The following is a 17,354-nucleotide window of genomic DNA, read 5'->3' as shown; positions in this document are numbered from 1 at the left end:
TTTACTTTCCAAGATTCTGGGGAAAAAAAAAAATCTCACCTCAAAATCCTTGCTTTACTACTCTATCAATCCTAAACTATAACATCATGACCTCTACTAATTCTAATCAAGCTCCTACACTGAAATATCTGCATTAAAGATTTCAAATCTTCAATAAATATTCCAACTTTGTTCTCCTTCCTAACTCTGCTATTCTTTTCACCCATACACATACCCCTCTTGTCCCAGCAGATTCTACCAACTCAGGAAAGGTGGTGTCCTCCTTTACTATCACAAGCAACAAACTCACCAGGTTATTTTGGGTAGTATTTTCTAGGAACCAACATTCCACAGCACTACCAGATAGTTTCTCAAATGTCTGTTAAATTCAGTTCAGCAATGCTAGTTTCACAAGTACGATGAGGAAAATATGGATAGCTAAATAACACGGTGTAAGAAATCAGCACCCTGTATTACGCAACACATGCTGACACTACTGGCCCCAGTTTCTTAATGAGTTAAAACTAATTTCTAAATAAAATGAAATAAAGAGATTACTGACATCAAAGAGGCCATAAAACCAGTGAAGAGTTCTAAGGAAGATAGAAGATAAATCACAGAGAGGTTTAATAATCTAAATAGGAGTCAAAGGAGAAATAGGAAGGGGTAAAAACTAAATATATGAATAATCCACAATGCTAATCATCTGGAAGAAAAAATACTGCTAAATATACAACAGTATAACGGTGAAAAGAAACTTTAATAAGAGTCTTTATTTCTGTAAAACTTTCAAAGCATGATTCAGAATTAAGATACAATGAAATGCTTAATGTATTTTCTATAAAGTCGAAATTTCATATCCACTAAGAGTAAATGTATCAAGATTTCTTCTACTATAAATCATTTAAAGTACCAATAAGGCTACAGGCATGCTTACACAGGCATGAAAGAAAAGGTTAAGCATTTAAAATGACTAAATAATTGGGAGGAACTGAAGAATTCAAACTTTTAAGATCTAAGTGTAAAAAAGGAAATCACAAGTACTAGAAGAAAATATGGATGAATTCCTTCACAACCTTGGAATGGTGAAGACTTTTCTAACTATATTTCAAAATTCAGAAACACTAAAAAACTACCATATAAAAAAGGAAAAATCTGCATGAAAAAAATCAGAGAATCTATACATAAATACTTGCAACCCATATCACAAAAAGGGCTAATCTCCCTACAGGGAACTAGATTCCATATATATGGAATCTAGAAAGATGGTACTGATGAATTTATCTGAAAGGCATCAATGGAGAAACAAATACAGAGAACAGACTTATGGTCACTGTGAGAAGGAAGGAGAGGATGAGATGTATGGAGAGAATAACATGGAAATTTACATTACCATATGTAAAATAGATAGCCAATGGGAATTCAATGTATGTCTCAGGAAATTCAAACAGGGGCTCTGTATCAACCTAGAGGGGTGGGATGGGGAGGGAAATGGGAGGGAGGTTCAATAGGGAGGGGTATATGTATACCTATGGCTGATTCATGTTGATGTTTGACAGAAAACAAAATTCTGTAAAGCAATTATCCTTCAATTAAAAATTAATTTTTTTAAAAGTGCTAATATCCCTATAGAGAACTCATGAAATTAACAAGAAAAAGGCCAACAACCAAACAGAATAAAGAACATGAACGTTAAAAGAAAAAATAAGTTAAATGCCCATTAGACATATTAAAAAAATAATGTCATTCATGATGAGACAAACACCACAGTGTGAGTTACACCAGTTCTTTAAAAAAAAGTTTTTAGGTACATCTAACAGATTTACAGAAACACCCATCTGTATTTTTTAATAAATGTTTTATAATAGTTTTAGATTTACAGAAAAATTTCAAAGATAGTATGGAGTTTCCCTAACACCACACACTTAGCTTCTGCTATTAAGATCTTGTATTACCATGGTCTGTCACAATTAATGAACCAAAACTGATATAATTAACTAAAGTGTTTATTTAGATTTTATTAGTTTTTATCTAATGTTCTTTTGCTGTTCCAGGATCCCATGCAGTATACCACATTATAGTATAATCATCTTCTCAGGCTACTTTAGGCAGTGACAGTTTCTCAGATTTTCCCAGTTTGGGTGACCCTGACAGTTTTCAAGAGTAGTGTTCAGTTATTTTGTGGAATACCCCTCAATTGAGATTTGTTTGATGCTTTTCTCATGATTAGCCTGGGTTATAATTTGGGGGAGGAAGACCACAGAGGTGAAGTGCTAGTCTCAACACACTATATTATTAATGTAATTTATGACTGATGAAGTTAACTCTCTCACCCTATTCAGGCTGCTATAACAGAGTACTTTTAGACTACGTGGCTTATAAACCACCTAGTTTATTTTCTCACAGTTCTACAGGCTGGGAAGTCCAAGACCAAGGCTACTGCACATTCAGTATTTGGTGAGAGCCCACTTTCTAGCTCACAGACTGCTGTCTTCTCATTGTGTCTTCACAGAACAAGGGATATCCTTGATTTCTTACCACTAATTCCATTCATGAGGGCTCCACCCTCATGGCATAAGCATCTCCTAAGGGTCCCACCTCCAAATACCATTACACTGGGGATTAGGTTTCAACATAGGAATTTTAGGGAAATACTTGCTCTTAGACTATGTTGCTATTGTTATTGTTCAGTCACTAAGTCTTGCAAGTCTCACTAAAGTCTTTGCAACCCCATGGACTGCAACACCCCAGGCTTCCCAGTCCTTCACTATCTCCTGGACTTTGCTCAACTCACGTCCATTGAGTTGGTGATGCCATCCAGCTATTTCATCCTCTGTCGCCCTTTTCTTCTGTTCTCAGTCTTTCTCAAGATCAGGGTCTTTCCAATGAGTCAGTTCTTCGCAACAGGTGGCCAAAGTATTCGAGAGTCAGCATCAATCCTTCCAAAGACTATTCAGGACTGATTTCCTTTAGGACTGACTGGTTTGATCTGCTTGCTGTCCAAGGGGCTCTCAAGAGTCTTCTCCAACACCACAGTTCAAAAGCATCAATTCTTCTGTGCTCAGCTTTCTTTATAGTTCAACTCTCACATCCATACATGACTACTGGGAAAACCATAGCCTTGACTAGACGGACCTTTGTTGGCAAAGTAATGTCTCTACTTTTGAATATGCTATCTAGGTTGGTCATAGCTTTCATTCCAAGGAGTAAGCGTCTTTCAAATTCATGGCTGCAGTCACCATCCACAGTTATTTTGGGAGTCCAAGAAAAGAAAATCTGCTACTGTTTCCACCTTTCCCCCAACTACGTGTCATGAAGTAATGCGACTGGATGCCATGACGTTAGTTTGTTGAATGCTCTTGGATTATAAATTATCCATTTGCTTATGCAAATAGTATGCATATGTTATTCGTTTGGCAAAATAATAGCAGAAAATAGGAAAAAACACAAAGATCCCCACAGGACTGAGTGACCATATATCTAATAGAAGGAAAACCACCATTAAAAATAAAGGAAGATCTTTATATATGAAAAAAGCCTCCAAACTAATATATATATTTATTTACATTTGCAAAAAAACACTTGAAAAATAAGCAGGATACTAAAAGAAATGTTTGCCTATAAAAGGCGTGTGAGGAAAAACAAGAAGAAAGCAAAAGAGGAAACAAAACTTTTGTGTATCTCTATACATTCTTCTAGGTTTATAATCACATTGGGTGCATGCTAAGTAAGACACTTCAGTTGTTTCTGACTCTGTACCACCCTACCAACTGCAGCCTGCCGGGCTCCTCTGTCCATGGGGATACTCCAGGCAAGAATACTAGAGTGGTGGTATTGTGGTGCCCTCCCCTCCAGGGGATCTTCCCAACGCAGGGATAGAAACCACATCTGTTACGTCTAACCTGCATTGGCAAGCAGGTTTTTTACCACAAGCACCACCTGGGAAGCCCCATAATCACATTACTTATTCCAAAAAAATTTAATTTTAATTTCTGCAAATAATTTTTAATGCCTACAACTATAAAAAAAAATTTGAAGGGTTCAAATAGAAAGAAAGAATGAGGAAAGGGAAGAATCATTTCTGAAGAGTAAGTATATTATGAGATAAGATAGCTCCCGCTTAGGGACAATTATGTACCAAAAATTCATTGCAAGCTTTAATTAAAAAAAAAAAAAAATGCTGAAATGTACTATACCTGCTGCTGCTGCTGCTAAGTCGCTTCAGTTGTGTCCGACTCTGTGCTACACCATAGTCAGCAGCCCACCAGGCTCCCCCATCCGTGGGATTCTCCAGGCAAGAACACTGGAGTGGGTTGCCATTTCCTTTCCCACTATACCTGCTAAAATTACCCTATTCTCAAAACTTAACTGTATAGTAATAATTAGACAAATAATTTGACAAATAATTATAGTGCTGTAAAATCACCTTCGTTATTAGCACAAAGATAAAGTCTAAAGAACTACAAAATCATCTGTATAAGCACAATATTTGTGTTATTGACTTGTAAGCTGATACTTAAGGTTAATTAAAAATATCTATTATTTCTACAAGCTATAATTTACTATTTTTTTCTGTTTCCCCAAGAAAATGATGAAACCAATTTCTAACGTACAGAAACATATTCTCATTGGAAGACAAAAATGGCAGGGGTCTGCAAATAAAAACCCACATCCAAGTGCTCCTAAGAGCCAGTAAAATAATTTTCATGTCTCTGAGGTGAACCAAACCAGAGAACAAGGACACAGGGAGCTCTTGTTGAAGTAGGAAAGCAATCCTCTAAGGCCTCCATCACAAAAAGCTGTCCATTCAACACTCAGAAGTAGCTCACTTGCAGCTGTTCACAAAACTTGCCCAAAACTCACAGTAGAAAAGATTATATTATGCCTAAAAATGTTCCACTGGTGAATAAAATCCAAACTCCTTGCTGGTTTATCTCCCTCTCTGATCTCATCTTCTACCACTATGCCCATAAGCAACCTCTATTTCTCTATTCCTATTATACCACAAGTGGTTGATAGAGAATATATTCTTTTAAAATAATGCTTAAAGTCTTTATTCATACCTCTTTTTCACCCACTTCTTTTATCTGAGAATGCTTCCCTTCTTTTCTGTATGTAGAGCTAATTATCTTTAGCATCTCCTCTGAGAAATCTACCTAATACCTTTCGCTAAAAGTCATTCCTTCACTCTCTTCAGGTTAACCAAGTCCACCTTTAGTGAGAGCATGAAATGGATAAAATCTATCATAAGTTACGTAAGTTTTACTGAGATGCTCTTTACATGGCATAATCTGGACTAAGTAAATAGAAGTCTATCCTGATTCCTAATACAACTATTAGATGTGTTGACCTATTTAGGGTTAAAATTTTATAGCAGAGAAGACCAGTTTTGCAAAAAAAAAAAAAAAAATGGAGACAACTATATCTACTTTTTTTTTGGCCTGTTATTTACAAACGTAGAATAAAAATACATATATAATATCAAAATTATTGGGAGAAAATATTCAGCATCTTGCCATACCAGGCAGGAAGATATAATATGGTGAAAAGTTAAAATAAGCTGGCATTAGTACAAGAATACATGGATCACCAAAATATAAGATCACCAAAATGAATTCTCTGACTTTAGAAAAGAAAAAAAGCTTTATGTGTAGTAATTTGATACAAAGAAAATATCACAAAATAACAACTCTAGTCAAAGCTATGATATTTCCAGTAGTCATGTATGGATATGAGAGTTGGACTATAAAGAAAGCTGAACGTCAAAGAATAGATGCTTTTGAACTGTGGTGCTCGAGAAGACTCTTGAGAGTCCCTTGGACTGCAAGGAGATCCAACCAGTCCATCCTAAAGGAGATCAGTCCTGGGTGCTCATTGAAAGGACTGATGTTGAAGCTGAAACTCCAATACTTTGGCTACCTCACGCGAAGAGTTGACTCATTGGAAAAGACCCTGATGCTGGGAAAGACTGAGGGCAGGAGGAGAAGATGACGACAGAGGATGAGACGGTTGAATGGCATCACCGACCCTATGGACATGAGATTGAGAAAAGTCTGGGAGTTGGCGATGGACAGGGAGGCCTGGTGTGCTGCAGCCCATGCAGTCGCAAAGAGTCGGACACGACTGAGCGACTGAACTGAACTGAACTGAACAACAACAACAACAAAGCTGTGAGGATTTAGGGATTGCTAATAGTCTCCTCCCTAGCAGCTTGAGGGGAGAATACAGAGGGAAGGAAAAAAACAACAAAAGCCAACATCCTAGCAATCAAAGAAATTCAAATAAAATGGTTATCTTTCTATAAGCAAATTATCAGAAGCAAATATTTTAAATATTAGTATCACTGAAAATAGATGTGGTAGATTATTGAAGGCACTGGTACAACAGGCATTACCAGAAAAGGTTCACAGGCTTCGATGTGGGAAGTCCATTTCTGTATATCTACTCATCCTAAGGAAATGTAAAATGGAGGTGGTGCGTCACATGCTGGGGTCTGTCCCTGCACAATTTAAAATAGTGAAAATTTTAAAGTGATAATTTAATAATTATCAACCACTGTGAAATGTTTAAATTCTTTTGATTGATGATTAACCACTAAAAATTATAGCCATAAGAATTAGTATTACCATAAAAACTTACATTATAAAAAGGAACCTGGGCAAAAATATTTAACTCTAAATATGAAAAAAGACAAAGGGACTATTTGAAGATAATAACCACTGTAAGGAATTTAAAGTCTGTTTTTTACATTATTTTATGTTCTTATATTTAAAAGATAGTTTTCAAAACATAATAATTGAGACTATAAAGGCAGGAAACAGTAAGACACTGGAAAGAAACTAAAATTATTGAACAAGAGGGCATTAGACTGGGGTGGCTCCAATGCTTTGGTAGTCTACATAAGCAGACTAAAACCTAAGCCAGACTCAATACACTTGTATCTGAGAAAATTAAACTTTAGAACCACCAACCAACTAGGCTTTCCTAAATAAGGCAATCACTTAAGCTATAGCCAGTCAAGTTAATTTCCTTTCTTTGCTTCCATGTCTTCTCTATAAAAACCTCCACCCACCTCCTATTGGTGGAGCACTCCTAACCACTTGTGGCTTGGTACTGCCTGACTCAAATCAAGGTATGCTCAAATAAAGTTGAAAATTTTTAATGTGCCTCAGTTTACTGGTTTTTGTTTGGCTGGTTTTTTGGGGTTTTTTGGCTGCACTGTGTGGCAAGCAGGATCTTAGTTCCCCAACCAAGGATCAAAGCCATGCCTACTGCAGTGTACTCTTAACCACTGGACCATCAGGGAAGTCCCCTCAGTTTACCTTTTAACCAAACAAACTAAAAAGCAAGACAAAAACATTCACCAAAGTAAATAAAATAACTGGAACAGAAGTACATCAACCTAAGAAAACCTTCCCCCAAACACAATTAAACTAGGAAATATAAAATAGAATAAAAAGAAAAAAATAAGATGGAATGATGAAAGTTTTTAATCACTTTGCCTTTACTTTAACTTTTATATGAGTGGTTCCTCCCCTTGACACTATGCTAAATCCTAGAACAATGACTCTGAAATTCAAGAATTACTTGAAATATTCTTTAAAAACCCAAACCCAGAGTATCCCAATTCAGGTGCTCTAGAACAGAGCTTGAAATTTTACACACACACAGAGGCTTCTAGTTTTGTCATTTTTAATCAACAAGTGTGCTTCTGAAGTTCAGGTTAAGGCCACTGACCTACAAATAAGAGAATAAAAACACAGTAAACAGCAAAAATCTAAGCAGATTTTATGACGACGGAAAAATGCAAAACTAGTTTCTTTTTTTGATGGGTAAGTTGTATTAGCTGTTATTCTATTTTGACTTCAGAAAATTTGAGTCACACATAAAACTCATTAAGAAGGAAAGCATATATATTGTCTAGACCATTAAGATGTCAAATAAATGGTATAGCACAGAAAAACAGGATGGTTACAAGAAAAATTTGGTTGGCCCTAAGGAAAAGCTTATCAATGTGCTCATCAGGAAGATTATGACAGTTTTATCCCTAACGGTCATTAGATATGAAACAACAATGAATATCCCACTTTAGTCCGCTAGCCTATGCTATTCCCCTCCTGCCAATACACATAAAGGGTGCAACATACACCCATCAGTAAACTTAACTCACTAACACATTGATTCTCAAATTCGGTGGGAGGCATATTAGAAAATCCACAGGGTATATCTATAGTTTAAAACGCCAGAGATGATTTTGACTCAATTATCCTTGTGAATCACTTAGACATTCATCAACCTGAAGCAATGGCTCTGCAAAGCAATTCTAGTACCATAACCAAGTTTTTCCCAGAGTAATAATAATAATGCAGAGTAATAAAAATAATTGCTAACTGAGTACTCACTAGGTGCAAGGTACTTTGCAGTCTTCTATACATACCATTTAATTTCTATAACCCTATAAAGTAGGGTCTGTCATTCCCAATTTTACAGAAAATGACCCTGAAGAGTTTAAGTAGCTCAAGATCACATAGTTATTAGTTATTACTGAAGTAGTCTTTATGGGGGGGGGGGGGGGGGGACTATAATCAATTCTAAACTTTACATAATAGAAATGAGTTGTAGAGTTTTTTTCCAAAAAATTATAGCTAAAAGTTAAATGTCAACCATTTTATAGCTTCCTGGAAAAAAAGGGGTCAGAGGAAAACAAAAATGTAAATAATATCTGCAAAAGGAATGGCAAAAATCCATGTTCACAAACTTACAGGCAAAAATTACTGAAAAATACAATGCTAACTTCTGTTTCTGGAGTGATAAAATGTAGGTATATATCATCTTGAAAATTTAACTGATATAAACATTTTCAGCATTTTAAGGCCATATAATAAACTGAGGAATATGAAAAAGCATCAAATCTTACAAATTGTGAAAACTTGTTTTTTTTTTAAATGTCACATCAAGATATTATCAAGCTATAATCTGATTTCTCAAATCTAGTTATAATAACATATTATATCAAAGATATAATTTAAAACTCAATTTTAAAAACCTCAATGAAATGTCTAATTTTAAAAGTTGACAATAAAGCAGTTTATTTAAGTACAGTCATTTCAATGAAAAGTGTGTGTGTGTATATATATATAAACTATAAGGTTAACAGGAATGACATTAAATGCGCTGTTCTGAATGCAATTCTGTATTTTAATGAATTTAAGCCTAGTACTCTACAGCTAAACAGTTGGATTTCATTAAGGATGAAATTTTATCCAAATCTTCTTCTTGATATTAACCAATGTTTTTAGACCTTTAAAAATAGCTATTTTATTCACATGGGCTTCCCAGGTGGTAGAGTGGTAAAGAATTCGTTTGCCAATGCAGGAGAATCAGGAGGCATGAGTTAAATCTTTGGTCTGCAAGATCCCCTGGAGGAGGAAATGGCAACTCACTCCAATATTCTTGCCTGGAAAACCCCATGGACAGAGCTTGGCGGGCTACAGTCCATGGAGTGGCAAAGAGTTGGACACAACTGACCGTGCACACACACATACTGTATTTACATATAGATATTGTATTTACATATAGATATTGTAATTGATAGATCTAATTTGTCTAAAAGAAAAATCTTTGAAGATTACATCTCTTTTCATTTGCGTATATCTCACATGTAATTTAAAAGGCCCAATAATATCAAGTTATTGTCCCTCCAAATTGGCCTAGTAACTGCTTCCAGATTACTCTCATAAAAACACAGCATACACGAAACACAGGCTCTTCATTTTCTACTGTATCAAAATTACTTGACTATTTCTAGGCCATAACTAATCTGACTCTAATTTACTAATTCAATGTTTTTTCTAATTCTATCACTTCATTCATTCAATTAAGCAATACATAATATGGGGGAAATACCAAAATTTAAAAAGCATGGTCCCTCTGGTGCACAAAGCAGTCAAAAGGGTAAAGACTTGTAAATAATTAATTACAACACACTGTATTAAGTTCCATGCTATGCTATGCTAAGTCACTTCAGTCGTGTCCGACTCTGTGCGACTGACCCCATAGACGGCAGCCCACCAGGCTCCCCCATCCCTGGGATTCTCCAGGCAAGAACGCTGGAGTGGGTTGCCATTTCCTTCTCCAATGCATGAAAGTGAAAAGTGAAAGTGAAGTCGCTCAGTCGTGTCCGACTCTTAGCAACTCCATGGATTGCAGCCTAACAGGCTCCTCCATCCATGGGATTTTCCAAGCAAGAGTCCTAGAGTGGAGTGCCATTGCCTTCTCCGATTAAGTTCCATACAGGGTGCTAAGTCGCTTCAGTTGTGTCCAACCCTTTGAGACCCTATGGACTGCAGCCTGCCAGGCTCCTCTGTCTTTGGGGATTCTCCAGGCAAGAATACTGGAGTGGGTAGCCACGCTCTTCTTCAGGGGATCTTCCCAGCCCAGGGACTGAACCTCTGCTCTTACATCCTCTATTGACAAGAGGGTTCTTTACCACTAGCACCACCAGGGAGGCCCCACTGAGTCCTGTGCTGCTGCTACTGCTGCTAAGTCGCTTCAGTCATGTCCGACTCTGTGCGACCCCATAGATGGCGGCCCACCAGGCTCCCCCATCCCTGGGATCCTCCAGGCAAGAACACTGGAGCGGGTTTCCATTTCCTTCTCCAATGCATTCAAGTGAAAAGTGAAAGTGAAGTCGCTCAGTCGTGTCCGACTCTTAGCGACCCCACGGACTGCACCCTACCAGGCTCCTGCGTCCATGGGATTCTCCAGACAAGAGTACTGGAGTGGGTTGCCATTGCCTTCTCCATTGAGTCCTATACTAGACATAAATGCTATAGCAGGATCACAGTAACTCTGCCAGAATGAATCAAAGACAACTTCGACGAAGTAACATTGTCCTCAAAAAAGAGAATTTCTCTCCAAGCACTGTAATATCTATGTGCCAGTTTCCTCATCTTTGTATCCTAGCACTGACCACAGTGGTAGTACAGGGTAGACATGTACTTCAGACATGGATGAACAGATGAATGGATAGATTTCATTAAGGATGAACTTTATCACAATAAAATTTGGTACATGCTCAAATAAGGTGAACTACTTTTACACTTCAAGAAAATTATAGACAACTTTCGATTATCCCAATGTCATGGATCTATAAATCTATCTCCTTACATATAGTGTTCAATATCATATGTTACAGCAGAACATAGCATTATTTATAGTAGGCATCCCACCTATTAGATTTACTGATTTTCCAAGTTGGCCAAAAGAGAGGAAAACAGGCTAGGAAAGGTAAGCTGCATCTCAGATATATTTAATATATTTTTCTGGTCCTTAACAATCTCTCTCTTCAGGTCAAATATTTTGCAGATATCAAACTGACTGCCACTAAAAAATCTGGGAGCAAAACAATGACAAAGAATTCACAAATGACAGTAAAAATTCTTGGCTTAATTTTGTAAGTATCTCACAGAAATCTTTTTTTGAAAGTCTAACAGGTCCTCTCCCCACCAGTTCAAAGAAATTGCCAACACTGTAAGCTGAATGCTAGTAAATTATACTAGGTTTTCTATTGTAGGCTGATTTTACTTCATAGATACTATATAAAGCACATTTTAAGATACCATCAACCTACTGTTTATCTTCATCATTTCAAATGCTGTCATAATTCGTTTACAAACTGCATTTAAAATACTTTTTCCTTTTAAAAGATTAAGCAGAAACTACACATTCAAAATTCAAAGAACTGTTTTTCCTTCACCTATGTGAAAGGGGACAACTTTTAAAACAGATAAAATACTCTAAAGAATATTTTATAAGCTGGATTTAACTTATAGTGTCTTTTTTCTATAATACAGCAATATATTCATTACAATTACACATCATGGAAGTATAAAAGCCATATAAATGTCATGTCATGATGCTCTAATTTTTATTAAGACTACAGAACAGTAATAAAGATTCAAAATGTAATGCCCTATAACTATTCAGTACTGTTAGACAATAACAAAATATCAGGGCAAAAACTGTGTTCATAGAAAAATTTTTTATATTAAGTAACATTATTATCTTCACTTTTGAACGTCTATCTCAGTAGCCATTGTTCACAATATTGCAGTGTTTTAGTTAGCACTATTTCACCAACAGAGGAGAAAAATACTGCTGAAAATAAGGGAAAAAACAAAAGCAATGACAGAGTAAATTTTCCATGCCATCTCTTTTCACCATAATCATAGGACTAAACCGGTAAATGAAAACTAAATATATCAACACTTACATACTTTTAAATTTTCTTAGTCAACACAGCTATTTTGTGCTACAAAAGAAATTAATTTTTCTACTGGTAAAACCAATGACTTATTAGAACAAGATTGCTGGTGTACAAAGCTACCACTACCACACTGAATCGCTATCATACACTGAATTAATTATTCTAATTTCATGTTTCCTTACTATGTATCTTTTTGCCTTTTCATTACTATGTATTGCTTCTTTTTTCTTCAGGTAATCAGACTCATTTGGAAGGCTGCACTATTTCAAATATCTAACACTAAAAGTGATTTTAATGGACCTGAATCCAAAGATGAGAATACATTACACATTTTATAGAAGCTCCTTTTAATAACAGGCAAATCAGAATATTAACAAGACAATTTTTTTTAAACAAGAATTTAATTCTCCATGTATTTTTTTTTTACTGATTGTAAAGGTCAGGTGAAAATTTGAAAGATACAGAAATGTATTTTTATTCATCTGTAAGTCCCACTACCCAGATCTCTGATGACTTTTTGGTAGATTTCCTTCTAGTGAGGATAAAACTTCAAGTAACTAATTAGACACTAATAATTATGTAGAGGGGGAGAAATCAGTGTATCCTCAATACAGCCTTTCGATAAATATATAAAACATTGATTATTAATGATATGACCTGTTAATTTCACAAAGAATTTAGGGAGTCTTTCAATTCAGACTGATCCCTAAACTGAAGTCCCTTTCACAATTTTTATAGTGTCAACATTTTTTTAATGGCTACAAGCAGCAAGATGAGACTATTCTTAAAATGATTATCAACAGTGATGTCAAACACATTTCAACATGTTTTTATTTTTGCTGTTAAAAAATCAATAATATATTTGCACAGTCATTTTAAAAGTTTAAATTCAAAGACAAAATTCTTTGAAGCCCAATATTCAAAACCATTAGTTTTCCTGGCTAATTCCATAAGTTAATTTACCAGATAAAAGGTTACCGCTTCTACATCTGGAAATCTCTTCCATTAAAAAAAACAAAATTCCTTAAATATAGCCACATTTTTTCTTTTGTTCCAACCCATTGTTTATGGAAGTATGCAGATATTAGGAATACAAAGACTGAAATAACTTCATTAACAAAGCAACATCAACATTTAATAAATAAACCAACTACTTAATCTTATAAAAGAACAGAACAAAACCAATTAAATCCTAGCAAGTCCTTTTCTTACAGTATGGTTGAACCTGATTTCTACCTTCTAGAAGGCCCTCCTTTACTCAGGACATCAAAGATCTTAAAAATCCCATTCATTTTCTTCTAATGGTCAATACGCCTAAAACATAGTAATTTAAATTTGTTACTCTGACCTTCTTACGTAAGAGCCTTTTAAAAGAAATCCTTCAACAAAGACTCGAGAAAGAACCAGCAAAGTTTGAGTAAACAATTGTCTAAGTCAAGCATTTCCTGATAAGTGACAGAAGATCTAGTGGCTGCCAGGGATATACTTGCTGACCCTAGGAACAGTCAAAACTCAAAAACAAAATTTGCCACTTCTGTATCTAAAACGTTAATTTGGCTAATAAGTAAAAGGTGATAATCCATGACCAGCGACGTGTCTCTGGTGGACACATTAAATATAAAGGAGGAGCGCCATGGATTTCAGCTACATGCTTTTGCCATTTTTGCAGAAGAAAAGCTAATTGTTAACGGCCATGTGACATTATAAGATCCCAGAAAGGAAAGGGTGGGAGGAAGAAAGAGGAGTTCAAGGCAGTTCAGGGTCAGAACAAGCTCAGACATCCTGTCATTAGCAAACGTTCCCCAAGCTGAAGGCATAATGCTGCTTACCCGAAAAGGAGTGGGTGAGAAGGGAAGAACGAGGGGAAAACCGCAGGAGAGTCAGTGTGGCACGGAGGGGGTGATGGGAGGGAGCAGATCTGGAGCTCTCTAGCCGAGTTGGGGAGCAAAAACCGTCGGGCACAAAAACCCTGAGAAAAGCAACTGCGACGCAGACGACAGTACTTGGCAGCCCCTTCATCTCCCCCTCCCCATCGGTTACTGGGGTTTCCCACCTTCCCTCCACGTCCGCTCTGGCCAACACTCAGAGGTGTGACCCGCCAGCGGGAGGCTGCCCCGAGCTTTGTCTCAGCCGGCTCCCCACGCGAGGGCTCCTCCTCCCGCTCCCCACCCGCGCACACCTCCGGCGTCTCCAAGGAGCTGGAAACGCAGCAGCCGCCGCCTCTTCGCCCACCTCCCGCGGACCCGCGCCCCTTCCTTCCCCTCGGGGCTGCGCCGCCCGCTCCCGCAGCTCCACCCCCGCCGAGGGGACCTTTGTGTCTCGGGAGACTTTCTGCCTCTTCCCCTCCTCGGCCTCGCGGGGAGACCGGCCTGCCCCCGGAGACCAAAACGGCAGCAAACACGGACGCGGCGGCGGCTGAAGGCGCCTCCAGCGAAGGAGCCAGAGCGTCAGACACCCACACCCCACCCCACGCCCGGGGAAATGCCCGGGGTCCGCGCTGGACCCCAGAGGCAACAAGCACCAGCGAGCCCCCTGCGCCGCGCCGCCCTCTCTCAACTTCCCGACCGGGCCTGAGCCTCCCACGCCCCTACCCAGCCGCTCGCCCCGGCCCCCAGTCTCAAGCACCCTGCGGCCCCACTCCGCCCGGGGTCGGCGGGCCAGGAGGGAAAGCCCCGCGCCGCTGCCGGCCGCCAACTCACCAGCAAGTGCGGGGGCTGCGTCCCGAGAGCAGGCGAGGCGAGGGAGGCGCAGAGGCAAAGCGGCTCCGCCGACGCCCGCGGCGACCGGATGCAGGTCCGGGTCCCAGCCGCTGGCCGACCCGAGGCGCCTCAGACGCGCAGGCCTCCGCCGCCGCAGCCGCCTTCCAGCTCTCGCCGAAGAGTCCGAGCCTCCGGGAGGGACTGCGGGTCGCTCACGCGTTGCCAAGCCCCCCGGACAACATGGCTCCCGGGCCGCCGAGTCGCGCAGGCGGCCCACTAATCCCCTTGGAGGAGCCGGGGTGGGAGCGAGGCGGGCAGGGAGGCGCCGACGCCCGGCTGAGGCGGCCGGGCCGGACACGGGCTCTTCTTCTCTGGGGCCGCCGGACGGTACCGAGCCGACGAGACGCTCGCCGCTGCGTGTGCGTCGCTTTCTCACTCGGCGGCTGCGGATTGACGCCTCCGCCTGTTTCCCGGGGGAGAGCGAGCGCGAGAGAAAAAAAGACTTTTATTGAAACGCTCCAACCAGCAGCAGCAGAGAAAGGCGACCGGCTGCGGGAGCTTCCCCCACCAGCTCTCGAGCCGCTCGCCGCGGGCAGCGCGACCCCTGCCGGTAGCCGCGGCAGGGGCGGGGCCTAGAAGGCGGGGCGGGGTATCCCCGGGAAACCCCCCACCCCGAGGTGGGGGCGCTCTGTCTCAAGTGCCCCGCTTTTGGGGTGGCGAGAGGGCGGTGGGAGAGGTGATGAGACCCCATGAGGGTGAAGGTTAGGCAGTGCCTGTCCACGGCGACTAGAGAAGAAATCTCACTGGTTCAGCCCCTTCATCTTTCAACATCCCCCCCCCAACACAAAAACTGTGGCTTAAATTATCCAAGTAATTATGTAATTTAGATACCATTGCCACAGTTCTCTACTCGTTCTCTAGAAAGCTGATGTCAAAGGACCCGCACTTGAGCTTGATTGCTGCAACTTTTCTCCTTTATTGTGGGCGGCTGGGTGAATACGAGAGCAGCAATCACTCACACAGGCAGCATTTATTCAGTTAAACTACAATCTCCTTTATATTATGTTTTTGACAATATACTAGGTCCTTAAAGGACTGAGAGTCTCACTGGCATGAAAGATACGCCATAAGCAATTATAATAAAAACCTGAGCTTTATGAGAAGGGAAATAGAAGGTGCTGTGAGAACAGAAAGGAACTTCTGTTGCTGAGCTGGTTAGGTTTTGTTTTCTTGGAGGAGGGAGGCCGGAGAGAGGTTGGCCCAGTTTCTGTAAATGTTTTTACTTTCTTCTCTCCCAGAGGCTAAAAGCTAGTTCAGGAATGAACAGCAGAGTGAAAGTGAAGACAAACTGAAGTAATACTGACCCACTTTTTTCATTTAAAAAAGGATAAAAGCATAAAGTAAACACAAAAATATAACCCCCTAGAGGGAGATCATGAGAGGACTGAAAAGAGAATGGAAACCGGATGTAGACAACCTAAACAAGAAAAAAAAAAAAAATTAAAACCACATAAAAGGCCCAGTGAAGTGAGATATAAATATTTTTCCATTGTAATACCCAGAAATAGACTTACTAAAATTTTAATGTAATTTCAAATCACATTATGTCCTAAGGACTTCTGACAGTTATCTTTCGGATTCCTGGGTGAATCTTTTCTCCCTAAAAATAATGTCTGCCTATTTCTCTTATTTTGTTGGACCAAACTGAATGTATCTACTGTAATATTCAACAATCATACATTTCAATCAAACTACTCCCATACATCTAAAATTACCAGAATCCATAAGTTAGTGGCATTTGTGCTCTACACATATTTAACACTTGCTTATCATACAAGAACACAAATATATAACAAGCTCTTTTTTAGAACAAGTGGGCTTAAAAAAAAAAACTGTAATTGACACTTTTTAAATTTGTCCAAGTCAAAGAACTTTATAATATGGCAAGAAGTAGCATGATTCAGAGATCTTTTAAGGTTGGAAAGACAGAAAAGTTGGTATTTTTATAAGACCTACTTATATACCAAATATTTATCACATACTTGCCTTATTTAAAAAAAATAATTGTACATCTTTTTTTGGACCCTTAGTGATGTTAGAAATCATAATAAAAGTAAGTTTACAAAATAACATCCTGAGTTACACATCAATAATTCCCCTTCTATCATTATATTAGAATTACTCCATTGTAAATCAAAAGATTATTCTAATTGCCCCATCTAAAGCTGGTGAAAAGTACCTTTTCCTCTTCCTATATCTTTTATTACAATAAGGATTTCATAATTAGAGCTTAGTTAATGATTATATCCATCTATTTGTTCTTTCCATCAGAAAAATTTACGGATTACTCCTGATGTGCCAGGCACTGTTCTAGGCAGTGAAATATAGACGTGAACAAGACCAAAAAG

General features: G+C 39.0%; 1 protein-coding gene across 1 annotated transcript in view; it reads right to left on the bottom strand.

Moving 5' to 3' along the window:
• Positions 1–15,077, bottom strand: part of CDK17 (cyclin dependent kinase 17) — a 110,020-nt gene extending 94,943 nt beyond the window's left edge. The window contains exon 1 of the mRNA XM_055576758.1: positions 14,947–15,077. The gene's annotated coding sequence lies outside the window, so the exon portion shown is untranslated. The remainder of the gene's footprint in view (positions 1–14,946) is intronic.
• Between the last annotated feature and the right edge of the window lie 2,277 nt (positions 15,078–17,354).

This window comes from Bubalus kerabau, chromosome 1 (assembly GCF_029407905.1).
Source record: "Bubalus kerabau isolate K-KA32 ecotype Philippines breed swamp buffalo chromosome 1, PCC_UOA_SB_1v2, whole genome shotgun sequence".
NCBI classification, from domain to species: Eukaryota; Metazoa; Chordata; class Mammalia; order Artiodactyla; family Bovidae; genus Bubalus; species Bubalus kerabau.
Note: the sequence above shows the minus strand (reverse complement) of the source record. Positions and strands in the feature narration are given on the sequence as shown.